Source organism: Leuciscus leuciscus (genome assembly GCF_965113295.1).
Source record: "Leuciscus leuciscus genome assembly, chromosome: 22".
NCBI classification, from domain to species: domain Eukaryota; kingdom Metazoa; phylum Chordata; class Actinopteri; order Cypriniformes; family Leuciscidae; genus Leuciscus; species Leuciscus leuciscus.
Window position 1 is genome coordinate 12,261,472 of NC_138746.1, and position 23,189 is coordinate 12,284,660.

Consider the following 23,189-nt stretch of genomic DNA (forward strand, 5'->3'; position numbering starts at 1 on the left):
CAAAGTGTTTCCTCTTCATGTGTTCGTCCATCATTGTGGTACTTCCATGCCACACAAGCTCAGCTTTGCATAACTTCCAGATTCCAGATTTAATGTAAAATGCTCCCATGCCTTAGATGACTTTTTCTGCCGCCGACTGAACTGTCATTTCTCTCCGATTACTCTGGCATTTCGCGTGTGACTGTGTTGTCATAAAAGTGACGTCATCATTAACGCTTCCCGTGACGTGAGCAGACCAACTAATCGACAATGACATTCGTTGACAACGATTTTCATAATCGATTATTATCGATTTTATCGATTAGTTGTTGCAGCCCTACTGTACCGCAAATATTGCGTTGCGTTTTTTTGTTGTTGTTGCAAGTGGTAACGTTACATTCCTGCACGGTGGGTGACGCACAGAAGCTCGGGGAAAACACGGTTTGTCGAACCATTCGTAAGGTGGTCCTCGCTCTGCAGGAGTACATGAATAGTTTCATTAATAGTGTTCCCCGGACATTTATCGGCCATGTCCATAAAAGAGGGCTTTTATAAAATTGCCGGTAAGATATAGGCCTATTGATAGGGTGACATCACATGAACACATTTTATTTAATTTTTTCAAAAAGCAAATTGCACAAATGTACTATACAATATAATACATGTTAAGAATTATTTTAAATCTTTATTATTATTCTGTTAATCTTATGATAGGATTCCCTAGCTTTCTTAGTAGTACAAATACGTTCTATATTTATGTAAAATTATGTATATGTATGTGTAGCCTATGTGTAATATAGCCTATAGCCTATTTTTATAATATATAAAAAATGTGCATGTATCATTTTTTATATATTATAAAAATAGGCTATAGGCTATATTACACATATAGGCTACACATAGGCCTACATACATCATTTTACATAAATATAGAACGTATTTGTTTAACTTACACATTAACAATCAGCAATCTTTCTCCAACAGTCTTCTCTTGCTTTGGCAGCAGAGACCGTATTGTTTCGAGCTTGAAATACATATTTAAATTCATCGTAATTCTGAATGATTATCTCTTGCTCCTCCACGGGAAAATATATCGCTCACGCTCTACCCGCGATTGGTTGTTCAGTGTCGACGTCACTCTTTTATGTGCACGCGCGCGTGGAGTAATCATAGCTTAAGGATCAAAGCCTGAGTTGACAGAGAAAGTTGATGAGCTGCATCATGGTACCAATAAAGCCTGATTGCATCGGTTTGGTTTTGTCAACTCAAAACTAATCCTGTAACCCCGAGTTTGTTCAGCTACCTTCATGGTACAGGCCCCAGGAGTAAAAATAGCAATAACACCACCAGTAATAATATGAATCCAGAATTGGCTGTAAGTGTTAAGAGTTTCAACGAATGAACATGACTGAGGCCGCTGGATCACTCAGTTTTTCTCAACATACAAGCTACCATGACATTTACTGGCAGTCTCTAGTTGTCAAGTTGGTGTGTTTGAAAAACTTTGGTTGTAGCTTTGATCGGGCCAACCGATTGTAGCTCTGAGAACAAGCCCACAGTGGTGCACTGAAATTGTCACTTCGTGTACCCATGCAGAGCTTCTTTTAGCCCTCACTTCATTGAGTCAAGAGGCAGAGGCGAACAGGCGGCCATCCCGTATTCCTCTAGGTTTTAACAGCAGATCAGTATGCTGAGCCTAAATGGCTCTTGTTATTAATAAAATGGGATGCTGCAGGGATCGCTTCATGGCAGGGGTCAAGAGGTGCAAGTATTAATGGCATGCTAGTTTAATATCAGATCAGTTCTGAGCTGATTGCCAGCCCAGCAGAGATATTTGCATCCTTCATGTGCAAGCCTGTAGGGCTTCAATTAGCTTTGTGTTATCTTCACAGGTTATGGCATTGAAGAGAGCAATCCTTTTTTATTTAGTAGATGATGAATTATGAATGGTTATAATTTAAGAGTGGGAGTTTTCACCGGTGTAGACTCTGATAAGTGATAAAACTAAAGCCTATTAAGAATTATTTTAGGGTGTACTCACACTAGGCACAGTTGCCTTGTACCGTGCCCTGTCGCGATTGTTAGCTTGATCAAACCCTTTGTCCAAGGCTGTCTTTTCAGGCTAAAGGTTTTCTGAGTACTTTCTCTTCATCTGTTTGCAGACCTCTCAAAAAGAGTTGCATGATTTCCCCCCTTTCCCTTATGTATTTTTGTTTATCTGCCATTTGCCAGTAAATCTCACCTGGTTCGAACCCCATTAGATGGATTCTTTCTACATGCCACAAGATATTATGTCTGTTTCTAACTCAATCTATCTCTCCACACAGCTGTGGATTACAAAAAATTGCATTGCCTTTTTGACTGTTTATTTTATTCTTGAAGTTCCTCCAGGGATAAGATTGGCTGTGACTAATTGCATAGCCATGCAGGGTAAGCATAATTCTTTTCTCCTGAATGTAAGCCTCATTCTCCTGGTGCTGATTCATAGGTGAGGTGGGTGTGTGGCATTTCATTTAAACTTGATAATCAGAAAGACCCTTCTGAATTGCTTGTACTGGACAAACATTATCAAGCTGCTCTTCTGGAGAGAAGCCTTTGTCAGAGAGGTGATGTCCAAACGGCCTGTCTCTGGTGGTTATATCACTGCTAGAAAACAATATAGTGTGTGATGTATTGTAATTTTTTTTATGTTAAAATATTTTCTCCTGGGGTTTTTATTTGGATTAAAGTGGTCTCTGGTGATATAGCTTGCATACATGCATGAGTTGGTTTATTTACATAATTATTACATATTACGTTATGTTTTTAGGATATCTGAAATAGTAATGATCATGACATGACGTGATGGACAAGTATGGTAACCCATAGTCTGAATTTGTCCTCTGCATTTAACCCATCCTAGTTAGTTCACACATTAGTAGCAGTGAATTGCATTAAAATATAGAAAATATACGTGATTTAGTCTTTTTTATGTACATTTAAAACGGTTTAATAATCTAAAGAATCTTTTTCCCACTATAAAATGTATATAGTGCTTTTTACAATACAGAATTTTTCAATACAGCTTTACCGTAATAAACAGGAAAATAACAATCAATGATGCAAACTTCATCAAATATGAGTCAAATTCAGCTATAAGCAACTTTAAAGAAGAAAATGGTGTCGTTATTCAGCTAAAGTCAGTTCAATGTTGATTCAGTTCATTGTATCGATGTTGCAAAATTCGCCAGAAAGGTCAAGTTTTCGCCCTCCGTTTTTAATGTCAGTCTTTCCAGCCGTTTGAGATGTTTGACTTTCTCTATTTAGGGCTTAAAAGTAGAACATTCACAGAAGTCAAATGGGGTGCACAGGTTTAGCAGTTTGCACTGTGCTATCCAGCGGCTCGCTCAAGTGATCCATCCTGTGCCATGCTGCTATCCAATCTTATCACACATCTGAGGAAAAAAAAAACATAGGGAGGGGGAAAGTGTCACTACCTGTAGCACTTCCATCTATCTGACTGTCAGCATTGTATTTTTGTGGCTTTACACCACTAAGCAGTATTTTTTAAATGTTATTTACTTGCTGTGGAATATATTGTGAGTATTCAAACTAATACCATAACAAATCATCTGTTACTTGCATATGTATCATCGTCCCCACTAGAGTCCCATCTGAAATGCATGCTAATGAAAGTCTGCCGCAGACCAGTATTAATCAGTCTACACAGACGCAAGGGGTGGGGAGTGCACCTCTAGAATGCTTTTACCCCTTAGGATAAAGAAATGGTAGATTGATTCAATTATCTGTAAATGAGAGATCAAAGGACCCAGAAAAACAACATTTTTTGAAGTAGCAGCGGAAGATTAGTTGTTCTAATCTCTTCAGGGTTTTTCTGCCTTCCATCAAGAGCTCTTGTACACAGGGGTTTCTACAAAGAGCAGTGCTTCTACTCTTTCCAAATGAAACATCTCGCTCACTTCAGTCTTCATGCTTAGCTTGAAGAGGAAGTCCATCTTTTGAATAAAAGGCTTCCTTAATGCAAAATATTTTTTCCTTTGTATTGGACATCTGTTGTTCTGTTTGTAAAAGGTTTTCAAAAGGTATTTTTGTCCATGTTTACCTAAATAGAAGCATCTTGATACATTGTCTGCGATTATTCACTACCAAGAACACCAAGGCATTGAATGTACTGCCTCAATCATTGAGTTTGGGCAATCAAGAAATAGCTGATCTGAACTTGTCGCTTCAATTCAAGGTCAGCTATTCCTCTGAGGTGGCTTTTTAAACGTTTCATTGTAATAGATGGAGAGATTGAACTCAGTGAGGCAGCTGCATTGGCACATTTGGAGATAACTGTGTATGTCTTTGTAGTTGTTGTGCATTTAAACTCCAAATCTTGATCTTTGCCCTTTTTTTTCTCTCCCTGCGTTAGTGTCTGTTAGGGCTATAGGTATTAGGGGTGTAACGGTTCTCGGTAAAAAATCCTACCATACTGTTCTCCACCCACGGTTCGGGACGCAACAGCGATAATAAAAAAACATTACGATGTCCAGAAATCAATTACAATAGCACTTTGGGTTTAATTTGCCATTGAATGAGATCTACTGTACTAATATATATATATATATATATATATATATATATATATATATATATTGTAAGTGCTGAGAATTTTCACGTGAATAAATCCATAGATCCGCGAATGTAATTTGTGTGCTTTCATGGGCTAGTGGTATTACTTTTGCCAAGCCTGTCATTTTTTATTTGAATTAAAATGCAATTAAATAATAAAAATAATTTTTCATTTTTATTTTTAAGTTTCAATTTTAATTAAATTATAGTTTATTATTCATTTAGCATTCACATTTCTGTCACAATTTTTCCAAATCATTGTATTTCCGTAACGAACCTCCATTAGGAAACCCCCACATAATATAAAGATTCACTTTAATTTTGGACTCTCGAGACAGGTTGAGGTCATCTCTCGTCTGTGAATAAGGGTAATGTTATTTAGTCTTCCAAGAAGTAACACAATCCCATGGCTTATTTTCCTCCTTTTTTCAACCGAGTTTGTATGCCTGCTGACGGCTTCATGTTCCACACTTTATTTCCGTAAGGCTTCATTTGATTGCGGTTAATGTTTCAGGAGTTAAATCAATTGCTGTGCACTTTTCCTGACTGCTGAGATACCAGACTGTTATTACTCAGACTTCGCACACACTCAGCAATTTGGGATGCTCCCCTTTCAAAGTGATACTTATGTCTATAGGTTCATCAAAGGAAAAAAATCGATAAGTGTTTGCTGTTGCTTTACTTTTTCAGAAGAGCATGAATCCTTGGGAGATAAAGTACTGTGGTTGTTTCACAATATATTTTCTTGAGTTCCCATGGCTAAATAAAAGCACCAGGTTGCATTAAGGTTGTATGTATTTTGGTTAGTGTTTTACTTTTATTGAGTTGTTTGTTGTAGCAGTTTACTCTTGCATTGTCTAGACTGATTTCCTTTAATTTTTCTATAGAAGTGCAGTGCACAACCTCGAGTTTGATGGCTTCCAAATACCTAAAGCATTTCTGAGAATAACTCTAAAATGGGAATCTTGCTGAATACTGGAAGTATCCTTCAGGTATTATTGAAACTATACTGTCCTATATATACTGTGTAGGAGTACGTGTAGCCGACAAATCGGATATTCCTCAGTAAATGCGAGTCGTACGTCATTACGTGCGAGTCGTACGTCAACTCAGGTGGACACCACCAACTGAGAACACATGACTTATTATAGGCGCGATGGAGGTTGAAGGCTACACACAGTGGAGTAATTTTTTCTACACCTTACGAGAGCAATGTTTTGCTGACCTTTGAAAATAGTGCGGAAAGCAAAACACTGCATAATTAGAGATGCGCGGATGAGCTCCAACGTCACCCGAATCCGCAGCCAAAAACAAATCATCCACCCGCACCAATAATTTTCTCTGATTTAAGTATCCGCACCCGATGGTCAAAGTTATTATTCTTATGTGTGGTTACGCGTGAGGATAAATGGATGATCATCACCTTCAACAGCGGACACGAGGCGACGGTTGATGATACAATGATGAATGATAGCTGCTATTAAATGAACATTTCTTTAAAACAAAATTTATTTGACACTTGACAGAATTTCATTTTCTTAATGGCATAAACAGGCTTTACTCCCTTGAAACTTAAACTGGAATGGAACATGATCATATTTTAGAGAATGTAGTTAATATTTTCGTTAATAATGATTTTTCTATCCAACCGCGACCCACCCGAAATTAATCAGAATGTTATTTTTATTAGCCTACTTGACCCGCCCAATCCGCGGATTATCCGCAGAGCCCCCGCGGACATAACCGCGATCCGCGCATCACTATAATATTGTCTGCTTCTGCATCCATTGCATATAGAGCTGTTTTACTTCATTTTCCGGGCCAGAACGTCTACATTTAGTTGTTTTGGCAGTGTAAATGCAAATATCGGATACGGGTCACTTTTAAAAGATGATGTAAGCGGGTCGTCAAAGAAATCGGATATAGTCAGCAAATCAGAATTGGGCATCAGGACCTGCAGTGTAAATGCAGCCATAGAGGCACACTTAGGATTTCACATTTGTTTTAAGGGTGCATTGTTGTTAAATCAACATGCATATCATCGCTATCAGGTGGAAATCCTGTTTGTCCAAAACTGCTACTTTTCACCCAAAAAAATTAATAAAATTTTCAGGTTAAATAAGCAAGTAGCCTAGTAAATAAAGAGGAACAACGAAACATTACAACAAGCAATAAACAAAGAGTGCTTTCAGTATTTAAAAGTATCTGAATGTTTTCCATTTAAGAGCAGTGAGTGATGTTTCTCTTTCTCAGCTTTACTGTTGTTTTATTATTATATACTGATGACATCATAGACCGCAGGAGATCTACTAAGCTGCATTCACAGTCAAACAGATCTCTTTTGAATTTTAAGATGTGGTTTGTCATGTCAGTTTAATCCCTTAAGATATAACTGACTGTTTACATTCATTTTGCGTCATAAAAGCATTTTGAGATGCTAGTACATTTAACCAATTACACGGAAATTCTCAGAATCGTTGGAGAGAGAATGGCAATGCATCTTTTTTTTCTTTTTTTTCTCCCTAGTGTGAATGGTAGTAAACTTTTTCTCACTTCCTCTATTGACATGGATGGAAAACAAAAAACTCTCATGCTGTCAGTAACAATGTAAAATGTTAAAGTTTTATCACACAAAGCAAGAGTGTTGGTGAACAGGGTCTCCGCACAATGTTATGCATCTTAATGGTCTTCTCTGAGTTCAGTCTGTGTTAATGTGCATTTTCGAATATTTGTAGAATTTTGAAATTGTAGGGGCAGTCCACCTGGAGCAATCTCGTGTTAATTGATTTTCTCAAAGGCATAATGTGGCAGTGGAGTGAGTTTGTAATCTCTGTAATGACACCATTAAATGTTGCGTCAGATATTAAAAAACATTTTGTTGTACAACTTGGCAACAGTGCCTTAGTTATCCCAACTGACAGGTTTCTGCAAATGAAAAAAAAAAAGATTGTTTAAAGAGAGGTTGTAACCTGTGCTGAAATGAGTTTTATGACACGAGGAGTTTCATGACAGTAAGCTACCACAGGCTGCAATTAGGGTTGGGCGATGTCCCCTAAATTGGCAGCTGACGATGTTTACAGTAAAACATCGCGATGGACGATGATATCGTCGGGTCGGGTCGGGTCGGGTCGGGTCGGGTCGGGGGGGGGGGGGGGGGGGTGCTGACGATCACGAAGAGACAGGGAGAGTGCACATTGTAGCTACTTACATCTACTGTGTTTACGCAACGGGAATACTCGGCTTGGCATTTTGAAATGTTTATTTGGCCGTTCAGGCGCGCAACCGAAGACAAAGACTACTATGTTGCGCTCGGAGCGCGCGCACAGCATCCTGTCAGTAGAATTCAGTTCTCTTTCGCGGCTTATCGTGCTTTTAATATTTCTTTTCAATAGCACATCCTGCTCTTTTCTTTCTCATTCATGTTTTGTTATTAACTTTACATAATCGTCAACTGAAATCTGCGCGGATTATCAACAATACAATACATTTATAGGACATAAAGGGTCTCTGCGGCAAAAGTGAAAGTACCAGCGGCCAACGGGTGAAATGTTTCTCTTTGCACAGCAAAGCACCCGTTTCAATAAAAGGATATATTAGGGGGGCGTGGCATCACGATGGTGACTCTCCATCGTGATGTCGGTCAGCCATCACGATGGACGATGATATCGTCCATCGGCACAACCCTAGCTGCAATCACTGTATGTGACAGAAAAATAATTCAGATATTTTGAAGGAATTGCAACATGATCCCACACAGTAAACAGGATGGCCTGGTTTCGTTTCGGTTTTAGTTTTAACAACAACAAAACTGTTGATAGTTATTTATGAGAAATTGAGCAGTTTTCCAGTCTGGCTTAGCTTTGAAACTAGGGCTGCACGATTATGACAAATCATATTTGTCTATTATTCCCTTGAAATTGTAATTACAATTATTAATTACGATTATCACAATTTACACTGAACGATGTTTTGAATAGCTTTATATCATTGATTGAAGCAACTGCATGCCATTTTGTTATATACATTTTGTTTAAAAAAATGCATGGTATAATTATAGGGGCTTTCACACTGGGTAGTTCTAGGAACTAGCCACCAGGGTGGCTCCTATTCTCCGTCTTCATTAGTTTAGGATCTGTCCTGTCTAAAATCTTATTAGAACTGTTATACAAAGTAGACAGTATATGAAAAAGTATTCACGTTTGCCGTGTGGCTCTGATGCCCAATGTCGCTAGCTGAGCAGAAATCATAACCATGTTTAGCATGGTCCCCTCAAAGTTGCGTTGGATTTTCTCCTTAGCGTAAAGGTTGAGAGGTCCATCTATCACTGTTTTTCATGTTCGTAGAGTTAGTTTCTGGAGTAAATCATATAGGAAGGCTGTGTACACCACTTTTAAAAAATGGCGTGTGCTGGTGTTTCACGTGTGTTCGACCAATCAGCGTACACATCTTACATCACTGGTAGTTCCTCTTGTGCTGGGCTCTCTGAAGTAGTCATGATTCGTCTCTCACAATGTAACATGCTCTAAACACACCTCTTAAGCATGCAGAATAATGCAAGTTAACTTTTTTTGTAATCGCGGCACGTTTTTGTAATCATGATTACGTAATCGTGGCACATAAAGTAACAAACTGCCTTCTTCGTTATTTGGAATTTGACTTAATGTCAAGGGAACATATGCGTTAAGAACAGGTGGCTTACCTCCTTAAGACCAAAAGACTTTTGAATGGTAATTGCTTACAGAACACACACAGATGACTGTAAAACGCTTGGATTACTGTCATTCTTTTATACAGTTTTTTTCAGTTGCTGTAGTCTGTTGACTTAATTTAGCCTCATTAGAGACAGGGCTCTGTGTTAACATGTTTGTTTAGGAGCACTCGTGCCCCCCAAGTGTAATTATTTTTATGGGCACAGTTTTTAATAAAAAATTTTTTTAAATAATAATTACTATAATCTTTCTTTTTTTTTTCTTTTTTTTTTTTTTTTTTACAGAAACACTGAATGACCATCAATATCTTAAACACCACCACCAAGTTCAATTAAAATGTCAAATATGAATTCATACATGGTTACCAAGTTTTAGTTCTAATTACTAGAGTTCTATCATTAAATAGTGCTTGATTATCATAATATAATGCTTGATTGACTGATGTTAAGAGTGTACGTTCAGATATTTAAAAAACGAGCCATTTTACACATTTAAGCTGATTTGGTGGAAGTGTGTGTCTATGTATGTATGTGTCAATCTATGTATGTATGTGTATCTATGTATGTGTCTATCTGTGTATGTTTCTATATATGTATGTGTCTATCTATCAATCAGTCTGGCGAGTAAACTAAAAGTTTACTAGTCAATGGCGATTATATTGCCAAGGTGTGCATAGAGGGTTGTGATCAAAGTGATTCCTGGCTTCACTGCGTTTCAAATCCAGTTTCACTTTTTTTCGCCGGTCTGGAAGGCGTGCTGTCTAATGCTAACCAATCAGACCTCAGGTACCGCCCAAAATGCTGCAACCAATCAGTAAAATAGGCAAATATATTTTTTAAAGTCAGGGCGATCATCGTTTTCATGATCGATCATCTCTGTCACGTCCAAGTACTGGAGTACTCGTGCTCATCCCTATTGCTAATCATAGCCAGGTAAAAAGGTTCTTTTTTTTCCCTTCTTTTTTTTTGGCCCTGTCCTCCATAGGCCTTCAGGTTATAAAAAAAAAAAAAGTGCTGTTTGGCCACACAGGGCTATTTAGTGTGCTGGTAACCTGTTAGAGCCCCATGTTGTTGTTGTCAAGCAAATTCATATATATTTTTTCACATATGTTTTGTCAGCGTACAGCTGCCCTGCTGGGCCGGTGATGAAATTTGGAGGTCCTTCCATAGCCAATGACAGGGCACATCCTCTGAGACTCCATTCTACCTCAGGTGTCTGGGCCGAGCAAAATAGCTGGCATGACTCAGTGTGACCGAGTGACTCAGTGAGTGTACTTGCTGTTGAAACATTTTGAGAATGTTGTGTGTCGTTTTCTTCTTTTTCACTGCTTGTTTCCTTCAGAGCTGTGTTTGCTTCTGTTTTGGTACAGCATCTCTGTTTTTCTTCTTCTCTGTCCTTTAGTCCTCTCTATGCTTTTCTTTCTATGTCCATCTCTGTTCTTCTCTCTGGTATTCCTGTTTTGTAGTGCGTGTCCTAGCAGAGCCTTTCGGCTGATCGGGCTTTGTTTCAGACTGAATGAGCGCAGTGTGGAGGCAGGCTGGCAGATAAACAGCAGGATCTGCAACAAGCAGTCACAGCTCGCTCTCCCACTTATGCTCTCTCTCCGTCTCGCTCTCTTTCTCCCTCGCAGGGCTCCACAGGAGGGAGAAAAGCGTGATGAGTTTCTCTGTTTACTGGCCTCTTCCTCTCTGTTGAGCTGCATGCATGTTTTATTACACTGCCTTCAGGAGCACAAAAACAAGCATTTGTGTGCAAGAATTAGCCTCTCCTCTGAGAAAATCTTCCACCGTTTTTGTGTCCCTCCGCTCTGCGTGCGTAATTTAGACACCGCAGGTTTTTCATTTCCCTTTTCGTCTGTTTTGGTATTTAAGCCAATGCCGACTCATGCCCAGCTCATAGTCTTTTGGTAATACGATTGTATTTTGTGCCCCACATGGAAATCATTTGGAAGGAGTTCTGCTTCTTGGTCTGGATCATCACCAAACACAAGCAGAAATTCCAGTTGGCAGATGGATGAGCTGAGAGATGCTTTTAGCCAATGACAAGATACTGTCTCAATGCCTCTTGGCAGAATAAACTGCTCAACTTCTGTCGCATTGCAAATGAAGAGAAGCACTCGTAACATGCTTTACTGTTTAAGATCCTTATCTTTCAAAGATGAAACCTTTGCTCTTTACCCTATTTTGGCATGATTCATGTTTTTGTGCTATAAAAAGATAACGAGGGTAGATGTATTGTGCCCTTTATGGCTCAGCTTGTTAAAGTCTACCAGAAATGGCACTCGTAATGCATTTTACTTGCGTAATGTGACTTGTTTCAGAAAAATGGTAATAAGACTTGATTTTTATCCACTGTGAAATGACTGTAAAAAGTGGCCTGTACATGGTTAGAGGTTGAAAAATGAAAGAGATTGTTAATGTCAGCGGAACAGAAAAGTCAGAGGTGGAGCAAGTTTGGTGGAGTTTTTTTTTTTGTCTTTGGAATAACATTTAGGGTATGATGTTCCCTTCAAGTTCCACCCACTTATTGGGTCTCATTCATTATGTGCGTACGAACGATTTTAAGAACAAATCACGATTCACCAAAGGTTTCATAATAAAATTGAAAAGAAAATGTAGGAACAACTGAAACCACACGTACGCAAAAAGCACCTACTCTGTACGGACTTATAATTAGGGGTGTGCCGGTTTCAGAATTGGTGATGACGGTTATGACGTGAGTCAAATGTGACGGTTCGTAACATAACCGTCGTCGTCCGGGGGGGTGGCGTTGCGATGTTCGTCTGTTATAGGACAACTGAGCAGACACTGATTAGCTACTTGATCGCCTAAATTAAAAAAATTAAAATAATATTTGTGTAGTGTTCAATGTTGTTATCGATAGAGATACGGGGATGGGGTATTATTTCATCTGCAACCGCATCACAAAACTCATCATCCGCACCAAAGTTTTTTGACCAAATCTCAAAGCCGCACCCGCCCGCCATCCGCTGATTGTTTTGCGATCAATGGACGATGCAATGCTCTGCTGATGCGAGCCGCAAGAAAGCCCTTGTCTGTTCTAGAAAGGATGCAGCAAAGGTATTTAATGCTAATGTATGAGGCATAGGCCTACGCTGAGTTTCATTCATTTACGATGAGATGCACTCTAGTTCGCAATGCGAGTGAACGCTGCGCACCGGCGCCTCCATGTCACGGTTATTATATTGTCTGCTATATTTGCTTTTTATTTATTAAAAAGCAATTGGTTGATGAAACATTTATTAAAATTAAGATACCATTTGTACAAAACGAAATTCGCTTTAAAGAAAGGCTTTCTACAAAGCAAAACTTGATGAAGTGGTAAAAATCATGTCTGACGATTTACAAAACAAAACTTCATTAAGTGGTAAAAACCATGTCTCCCGATATATTGCGCATCTTATGATCCTATCTTTTATTACAATTGTTTTTGAGCTAAAATGTAATACACATCATATAGGCTATATACACACTGTAGCCTATATGTTTCTTTTATCAAACATGTTTAGGGCCAGTCAAGGGGTAATTAAACTGCATGATCAGTTATCGGTAATGATACGTTGTTTATTATTGCAAATGTTTATTGCTAATGTTTATTATTGCAAATGTTTTTCATTTGTTTAATAAATCTCATAATGATGGCACATCACTATATCATATAGCTTTTATTTCTATCTCAAATGATTGTTGGTCGGTCAGGGGGTACTTGGCAAAGAATCAAATAGCCTACAGTTGGAAACGACGTAGACCATTAATAACACAGACTGTTAACAATTGTTTTTAATTAGTATTTAAACATTCTCTATGATAAAAAATATTTTAATAACACGGTTTTGGCGGTTATAGAGTTCTAATGATGACGGTGTTCAACTATAACCGTCGGTCTCACGGTTATATAGGGACGTCCCGCGTGACGTCACGCCATTTAGAGCAGCCATCTTGACGGAATAGAAAATGCTAAACCGCTGGTGATAATACAGCTCGTCGCGAAATATTCATCTATTTACCAACCTTTGCGGTGATGATTGAAAAATCCTTCCCCGCTGGCGTCCAAATCAAAGAGTTGCTGACCCATCCGGACTCGTGATACCGATAGCCTGCTAAGCATTTGTATGCTTTTAATGAAGCTCCGGTGTAGCGTGATGGGAAGTGAATAAGGTAGCTGTAAATGTCACCGAACTCAATGTCAGGAAGTTTTTCTACACATTTAATGCCTGTAAAAAGAACTCGTGGTGCTTCATATGGATCTATGATTCCTAATTATTTTATCTTCCTCTTGTATATTTCTTTTTATGATGACAATGACGTGAAGAGTTAGCTGACGGCCGCTGCGCTAATAATAGATAGGCTAGTGGCCAGTGACCGCGACGCTGAAGTGTGTGAGAACAAATGAATAACATCAGTGCGAACCACGAACATTTATTTATTTATTTGGATTAAATATTTAAATATTACATTTTAATCATTCTGTGTCATTTTTCAATGTCAGTCTTTTCACTATTTACATGTTTACGCCCAAAATGCTATAATATTCAAAGTAGTTGACTGTCGTTCTCCTCTACCCTGTGTACATTATTGATTAAATACTAGCCTAACGTTAGCCTATTTAAAATCGTTACAGGCACCTCGCGAGCATTCATTCATTCAACTATTTTAAAAGACTGGAATGAACACCAGCACACACAAGCAATCTTTTTTTATAGTCAATTTAATAAAAAAAAATGTAACAACAGGTATGAAATGTCAGAAAGAGAAAAAAAACTTAATGGGAAGACGAGCATAGGACTGCTGCAGCTTAGTGGATAAATATATTTAGCCTATTTATTATTAAGATTGCACAGTTGGAAAGAAAATATATTTATAGGAACATTTCAGCAGGCTCAAGATAATTATACAGTGACCATTATTCATTATTTTAATCAATTCGCAGCCATATAACGTGATAATCCGCATTCTCATGTATGTGCGCTTGTGCAATAGTATTCCGTCAAAATGGCTGACACGCGGCTAGGGGTCACGTGACTGGGAGAGCCCTATAGGCTACTAACCGTCACACCCCTAACTTATAATCGTGTTAAGTTAGGCTATTTCATTCTAACACGACTATAATTATATTTAAATATGTCACATTAATTGTAGGGCTGCCCTCAACTAAAGATTTTTCTTGTCGACTAGTAGTCGTTCAAGCGATTAGTCGACTAATGGCACGTGTAAGCCATATAAATCATAAAAATTTGCCTTTTAAGTGCCTATAGCCTAATCGGTGCTCAAGCACATATGGCTTAGCACAGCGCACCGGAAAAAGTAATGATTATGAATAGGGCTGTACTGTCCCAGTCGATTAATTGGTCGATACGTTCTGGTTCGACCAAAATTCTGATTGGTCGATTTTTTTGCCGCGTTCATTTCATCAGTTTTGCCGCGCTGAGGCGCGCTCATTTCATCAGGTGGAAAGCACTAACTGCTAATGGGGGTGTTTTCAGAGTACCCTTGTTTCACTGTAACAGTCTATCTTCAGAACACCCCCCTTGTTTTCACCTTTTTTGGATTAGCCCAACCCAAGAGAGAGCGATAACTATAGAAGGTTTGATGCTGAATATTGTTTATTTAATTGTGAGAGCGTTTAATAGTCAGTCCTCTTCTAACATGTCAACAACAAAGAAATCGACAGTGTGGCAGCATTTTGTTAAAATTGATAACAGGAAAAAGGTTGAATGCAAAGTTTGCAAGCAACAGTTTTCCACAGCTCGACGACAAACATGACATATCATCTAAAAGTGGTAAGCTCACTTGTCTGCGTTAGCTTGCCCTGTCTGTTTTGAGTAGGCTATATGAACATTTCAGAATTTGCATATTTCAATGTTTTAGTGTGATAACCTAACTTTTTTATTTTTTATTTGGAGCCTAATGCGCAATTGCGCTGTGCTGTTGGTTGTGTTAGTTTTGAGCCTAGGATGCTTTATTTTTCAGTTATGCAGCACTTCATTTCGTTTCTGCTCTTGATCTGGTTTGTTTAATAAATATTCTTTTTTTATTAAAGTGGACGTGCCTTTTGTGTTTATTAAGAGTAAAAGCTTTAAGTTAATAGTCTATTCGTGTCTCAGCTGCGAAGCTGAGCTCATGTTCAGCCTCGCTCGGTGCGAGGACATGCACGGTGAAATGATAGTGTCTGACAGTTATAACTTATTATTATAATATATCTTATATATGACAAAAATAATTGTCTAAATTATGTTGCATATTCCTCAACAGTTCTTGTGATGATATCACTAGTTGACAACATAGTACTATTTTCGGAAATCATAAGCTATTGCGCAGGTGCACGTGATGCAACGCTGTCAGAGCCGACAGACTCGAGTGTCAGACTCATTTCAGTGCAAAATTCGGTCAAAAACGATTTAATATACTGCAAATAGCCTACTAGTTTTTTATGTTTATTTATAATTCATTTAGGCGGACAACAAGGCTACCAAGTACTGCGCACAGTGCGCATCTAATTAATTTAAAGTTTTTTTGTTGTTGTTTTTTTACCGTCATTTTTAGACGAAAATTTCAGGACTTCAGTCGACCAAGATTTTCTTTGGTTGAGTACAGCCCTAATTATGAATGTGTCTTGAAAAAAAAAAAAACAGCAAGGAGAACATCTAAACATTTTAATAATTTATTGGTAATGTCTTCGGCTGCAGAGATTAAGTCGTCGATGCTGACTCGTCATCTCTGCAGTAGTAGACGCGTAGCCGAGAGAGAGCTCAACACACTGCAACTGAAGAAAACTGGCTTACTGGCTCGGCTCAGTAATAAGAGTAGCCTATACGTTTGCGTGTGTTACTCATCTTGTTTTCTGACCTGATATTAAGAATGATCTTTTCGCCACACTGCTCGACCACACGCACTCCATGCAGTGACTGAATATTATGTTAACCCTTAATCACTGTTAAAAAAGGACAACACTTAAGGTGTTTGGGGTCATTTTGACCCCAAACTTTTAAAGAGCAATTGCATAAGGAAATATAATTTTTTATATGGAAAACTATATATCTTTTTTTTTATTTACTTCTAAACTATCCATTTATGCTGTGTTTTTGTGGAAATGTTGAAGTTTTTTACCTATTTACTGCACAAATACATAACTAGGCCATAAATTGGCTCATGAAAAATGATTTTTAAAAGAAAAAATCACTTAAATGATGATCATAATTAAATATAAATAGTTTCTGGACATTGCTCTATGTGTTAGGGATAGAACACTGCCATCTAAAGGTTAGTTGAAAAACTTTATTTCTTATAGGAAAGGAATTAAAGTGCAATGGCCAAAGATATCCCATAGAGGGCCATAGAGAATCATTCATTCAACAAGCTTGTTCCATGTTGCATATGTGACATGTGTGTGTTTGTGTGTGTTTGTGTGTGTGTGTGTATGAGATAGAAAGTTCGTTCCACTTTGGGTTTATGCTCTAGGACCAGACCTTGATTTAAATGTAATTTTTTTTTTGATTTATGCCAGTTTTGTTTATTTTATTTGCCAATTTCTAAAAAAATACTCTCTGTTGCAGTGACATATATGTGTGTGTTTGTGTGTGTTTGTGTGTGTTTGTGTGTGTGTGTGTATGAGATAGAAAGTTCGTTCCACTTTGGGTTTATGCTCTAGGACCAGACCTTGATTTAAATGTAAATTTTTTTAGATTTATGCCAGTTTTGTTTATTTTATTTGCCAATTTCTATAAAAATACTCTCTGTTGCAGTGACATACATGTGTGTGTTTGTGTGTGTTTGTGTGTGTGTGTGTATGAGATAGAAAGTTCGTTCCACTTTGGGTTTATGCTCTAGGACCAGACCTTGATTTAAATGTAAATTTTTTTTACATTTATGCCAGTTTTGTTTATTTTATTTGCCAATTTCTATAAAAATACTCTCTGTTGCAGTGACATACATGTGTGTGTTTGTGTGTGTTTGTGTGTGTGTGTGTATGAGATAGAAAGTTCGTTCCACTTTGGGTTTATGCTCTAGGACCAGACCTTGATTTAGATGTAAATTTTTTTAGATTTATGCCAGTTTTGTTTATTTTATTTGCCAATTTCTATAAAAATACTCTCTGTTGCAGTGACATACATGTGTGTGTTTGTGTGTGTTTGTGTGTGTGTGTGTATGAGATAGAAAGTTCGTTCCACTTTGGGTTTATGCTCTAGGACCAGACCTTGATTTAAATGTAATTTCTTTTAGATTTATGCCAGTTTTGTTTATTTTATTTGCCAATTTCTGTAAAAATGCTCTCTGTTGCAAACACATAACATTTGTGTGTTTGTTTATGTGTTTGTGTGTGTGTGTGTGTGTGTGTGTATGAGATAGAAAGTTCGCTCTACTTTTTATTTATGCTCTAGGACCAGACCTTGGTTTCTATGTAGAAATTTTCAGATTTATAATGGATTTACTTTTATTTTTTTGACAAATAAAATAAAAAAAAGTCATTTTTTTCATTTTCCCATTCATTTTCAATGTGGGGTCATTTTGACCCCAAACACCTTAAAAGGTAAAAATTTTTTTACACACCTTTAGAACAACCAAATCAAGCCCAGTTTTTTTGTGCATGTTTAGATAGATTATTTAGGAAAAGTTCCAGAGTTTCATGCCCCTGAGATGAAGTTAACACTTTTAAAAAATGAAGGAAAAATCCATTGGGGTCTGTGTGACCCCAAACACTGATTAAAGGTTAATGTATATAGCCTACTGTATGTTCGTGCGACAAATGGAGAGTGGCGCCGGTAATGTCATCACACGTGATCGCACGCACATACACCTCAAAATAACATTCAGTTAGTGACTACTTGACGTGTGGCTGAGCAGTGTAGCGAAAGGATAATCATATTATTCTGTCTTGTATTAATATACTTAAAGGGAAAACGGCTCTCAGACGGGAACCGACTCTCACCATTCATTTAAAGGGATACTTCACCGCTGGAAAGATGAATGTGTATTTAAATTGGGTCATTTATGTAGTAGAAATGTGAAATTATTTTAGAAGTTGGTGCCTTCTAGACTGAGAAAATCCAGAAAATGTATTTTTGGCTCATGTGGATGAAAGACAACATCTCCCAGAATGCACTTGCTTCACTGCCCACTCACAAGCCACGCCTACCGGTTACAGAGGGCAGTATCAGAAGAAATGATACAACTAGGCTACTAGTTGACTCGAAACTTAAAAAACGCAGTTTTATCATGAGTCTCCTTGATGAGTTAGTCCGCCCCAGTTCGAGTCTGTCCGGGATCTTTGGACATGTCCGGCCGGGATTTCGAGATCGCCCAAAATGTCCGGGATTCGGCTTTTGATTTCTATAGTCGCCATTCATTATGTTTACATTATTTGACACTGACACGTATGTGCCAGCTTTGCAGGTCATGCATTCTGCTTCAAACGGATCCCGACCGAGACGAAAACACAGGAATTTTCTTAGCAATGCTAAAACGCACATCAACCGATCACTTGTTTAGTGTTCATGTAAACACTACATTCAGATTCACCAATCGGAATGAATTCAGTCCGATTGAAACAAAAGGTGTGCATGTAAACACAATGAATGGCAACTGTAGAAAGCAAAAGCCGAATCCCGGACATTTTGGGCGATCTTGAAATCCCGGCCGGACATGTCCGGGAAAAAGAGGACGTATGGTCATCCCTACTACTCAGCTTTCTCCACAGAGCAAGAGCCTGTAAGCTTAGCTTAAAAAAAAAGATGGCTGAAACTATTTGTACATTCTGTGAGTGAGATCCCACCCTCTATGGGTGGGTTGAAAACATGTGGAACTAGCTCCTACTACTGGCTGTAGTTTTTAGCCTCTGGCCAAAAAAGCCTCTGATGATGCAAAATGACGATTTTTGCGTCATCTGAGGTTTTTTTCAGACACACAATACAGAAATCTCTCGTCTCAGGGGGACATGATGGAGGGAAGCACAGTAATTTAAAAATACTACAGGTTTTCTAAAGCTTATTGCTAATCGGTGAAGTATCCCTTTAAAGGGGTCAACAACCTGATGGAAACACCTAATTTGCTTTTTTTTTTTACTTGGAAAAGATTCGCTTCACATTTGGATGGAAACCCAGCTAGTGTTGGCACTTTTTCTCCTCCATTTAAGCACACTTAATTAGTGCCATGTAAACAAATGGGACTTGCTGGTCTCCTATAGAAAAGAGTGCTCATTGAACAGAGTCTAATTTGTGTGTGTTGTGTGCACATAGTGAGGTGAGTGGGGACTACGTTTCAGACTCGGGGCTTTTTTGGCATGATTTACATTTACAGATTGTGCACCTGTAGAGACTGCTGTTCTCTGATGTTGAGAGTTGAATCATACATTTCCAAGTTTAATGAGCTCTTGTATTAATGAGCAGAGCACTGTATTATTGCAGATTCAAGGCTGCGGAGAATGACAATAGGAAAAATCATGTTTTTTGTGCCATGTGGTCTTCATGAAACTTGTCTTCATTTGATTTGCATCATACCAGTTTAATATTTGATTGATTGGTGTATTTGTGCTGTTTAGTCATCAGATGTCACCTGCTTTTATTTGGATTGATTAAGATCATGATCATTAATCCCTTAATCCTGATGTTTAAATTGCACATAATCTGGCACGCATTTTGTTTACACGCTACCACAAACAGGGTTGTGCCAAGTGCTTTGAAAATGTTCCAAGAACCAATTATGAGAGAGAATAATTCAATGTGCTAATCGTTTGACAAATTCATTTATTTTTTAAATCACAAAGCATGGGATTTGATTGAGGAAGATGTTTTGTTTTTGCTCTAACATTGACAAGTCTTATCACTGTGGTTAGCTTGGGCTGTTTCCTTTCTACAATCCCCTGCCAAACCTGAGAAGATTCCCTTCTTTGAAATGAAACTGATTTCTACATGCCCATCCGAAAATAAAAACCAAATGAGTGTTGAATGCCTCTAAATGCCATAAAAAATAAATACAAACTCGGGAATCATGTTTTCTAAAGTAATTAATATTTTTCTTGAGGCACACGTTTGTTTGTTTGTTTTTTAATTTAACAATACTTACCCTGAGTACTTCATACTTATTTAATTATTCAAGTGCTCAGTGACAGAAGTTGCATTCATGATCTTAGCTTGTGCCCTCATTGCATAAGTGGCGATTTCCAGGACAGGTAGCTAGAACAGATGTAGCATGCTTAAGTACAACACTTTTTGGGAAAAACAGTACAAGAAAACTACAAAGATTCTTTATGTCTTTTATAATGTCACCGAAGATCAAGCCAGTAAGCACCGTTGACTGTAGTGAAAGTGATTGTTACAGTGTTGTTCTGAGCAAAATAATCTTATGAAGCGTCTCTTATTTTAATGGGTTGCTGCTCCTGACCATTTAACTGGAAGAACATGAGTTTCCATAGAGTCTCTTCATTTCACATCTCACGCTGTAATTGTGAGAAATTCAGTCTCAGGTGTGTTTTCTATATGTATATAGGATTGTTTAAGGAGTTGTTTAACTTTTCCCACACGTCTCTGAGCTTAATGTACTCGCTCGACCAGGCTATAGCAGCAGAATTCATGGCTTTTATAAAAAGTTGAGAATTAATCATGCTTGTGTTTAAGATCTCATTTAAATTGTCAAGCTTATTGCTGTGTGAAAATGTTGTGCATGACCCATTCAAACTAGCATGTGTTTTTGAGACCATACTAGGACAAAATCTCTTTTTCTCCCACTCGGTCTCAACTCCAGCAGGCTGCATTGTTCGGGATGAAAGAAAGCTTCGGATGCATGGACCATCAAAACATTAATCCTCCATATTGAAGTGTCGTGTAGTGTCAGTGGTACCAAATGGTTCTTTTGTCACTTCTTATTGCTTATTGTGGGATCAGTCAGTCGTTGGCCGTCCTTTTACCCAGCAGGGTGCCTTCCTGGCAAGCACTCCTCTTTCTCGAATCCAAGCCCTTAGCGCTTGCTGTTTTGAGGCGTCATTGTTTAAAGATTTTGGCCAGAATCTCCAATTAGAGGACTCTTCTCTCTCTACATTTTATATTAGAAATAACCCTTCCCTATCCTAAAGTCACTCCCTCTCTCTCAGTTCAGAGTTCATCTATGTTTGCAGGCAAACCCGTGGACGTCTGTGCAACTGTCACAGACATGACACGAAGGTAGAGGTGTGACATCATTCTGTTTGTGTAGCTAACCATTTATACATCAGCCTGGGTAACTCACAGGTGAATTCTTGTTTCCTTTGCTTGAAGGCCCTGTTGTAACTGCAGCATTTTTATGTATTTTCATATTAATGGGCATCTTGAATAATTAAAAGTAGAGTGTGAAGACTTGTTCTAAGAACAGTAAGGAACAGTTATAGTTATATTTCCAGTTAAGCTTGGTTCGGCACGGCACAATCAAAAACCGTTCTCGGCCCGAATGAGAAATTTTTAAAAATAATAATAATAAAATGCAAATTTGAAACTTGTTCATCAAAGAATCCTGAAAAAATGTACAGTATCATGGTTTCCACAAACATATTAAGCAGCACAATTGTTGGTTAACATTAATATTAATTAAAAAAAAATTCTTGAAGCAAATCAGCATTGAAGACTGGAGTAATGGCTGCTGAAAATTCAGCTTTGCCATCATAGGAATATATTACATTTAAAAATATTGAAATAGAAAACAGTCATCTAAAATCGTAATAATATTTTACAATATTGCTGTTTTACTGTATTTTTGATCAAATAAATTTTGCCTGTGTAAACATAAGAGACTTATTTCAAAAGAGGCTTCTTTTTTTGCTAACAATAAGATGTTCCCTTCAAATGGAGATACCATCATTAGTTTAAAACAAACTAATGCCTTGATTTGTTTTAAGCTAATTATGGTATCTCCGTTTGAAGGGTAAAACATTATTTTAAGCCGTTTCAGAGAAAAAACTATGTATTGAATGTCATCAAAAGACAGAGAAATATTGAGTTTTACTTATTTATTTTTTTGCTGTGTCTCCCAGCCCTAGTAGCTATAGCCATCTTTTGATTTTGAACTTTAAAGAAAGAGACCTTGCCACGAACAAATTAAAGTGCACAATCCAAACAAACATTCATACATATGCTTAATTTTGTTGAGGTCACTGCATGCATAATATAAGATGAACGTATGCAGAAACACACAGGCTTATTCAGAGCCTTCTGAGGTCACAGTCTTGTTGAAGTTGTGTACTGTACTGTGCTCTGGAAATATTAAAATCAGCAGGGCCGTTTGAGATACAAGTTCTCGTACTACTAATTGTTGATGGCCAGACACTGCAAGGAAAATATTTTTTTCCACCATCTCCTTCTGTCGGCTCTCAGTAGGAAGTCCGTCTGTTCTGGCCTTTATGCCAGCAGGTGTGTGTGTGCCACACTGAAAGTGTGTGTGTGTGTGGTGTTATACTGCAGAGAATAATGGTGTTCTATTGAATTCATCATCTGTTCTTTTACACATTTGAGGAAAATAAGATTAGAAAGGTGGCTCTGGTTGTCAAAGGGAAACATAAGGGCCCTCCTCCTGTTGTGAGTCACACACATGGGGTCTGTCACAAATCCCTCCATCCAATCTGCCTCCCTGCTTTTAACTTTGTTTTTCAGCTTACAAGGCTTTTCCATTCAGTCTTTTTAATTTTCAGTATATCTGAATCTGAAAATTATTTTCAAATAAAGTCTTAAAAAACCTTTTTCCAAAAGGTAAACCTTGAAAAGGGGGGTTGTCTTATATTCAGGGTCATTTTATATTTGGAACAATACGGTAATTTATTATTAATCAACACTCAAATAGCTAAAACTGAGTTGTACATTTAAATTGCACATAAGACAGTTTTTATATCAACTATTTAATTATAGAATGT

General features: G+C 37.8%; 1 protein-coding gene across 2 annotated transcripts in view; it reads left to right on the top strand.

Annotated features, from left to right (window-relative positions):
* The window catches only part of ndst2a (N-deacetylase/N-sulfotransferase (heparan glucosaminyl) 2a), a 124,847-nt gene that overhangs the window by 4,387 nt on the left and 97,271 nt on the right, over nt 1-23,189 (top strand). Inside the window, exon 1 of one of the 2 annotated variants that reach the window (XM_082154117.1) lies at nt 9,593-10,566. The exons of the other annotated variant lie outside the window; for it this stretch is intronic. The gene's annotated coding sequence lies outside the window, so the exon portion shown is untranslated. Of the gene's footprint in view, nt 1-9,592; nt 10,567-23,189 lie in introns of those variants that run through there. 2 annotated transcript variants of the gene reach the window in all.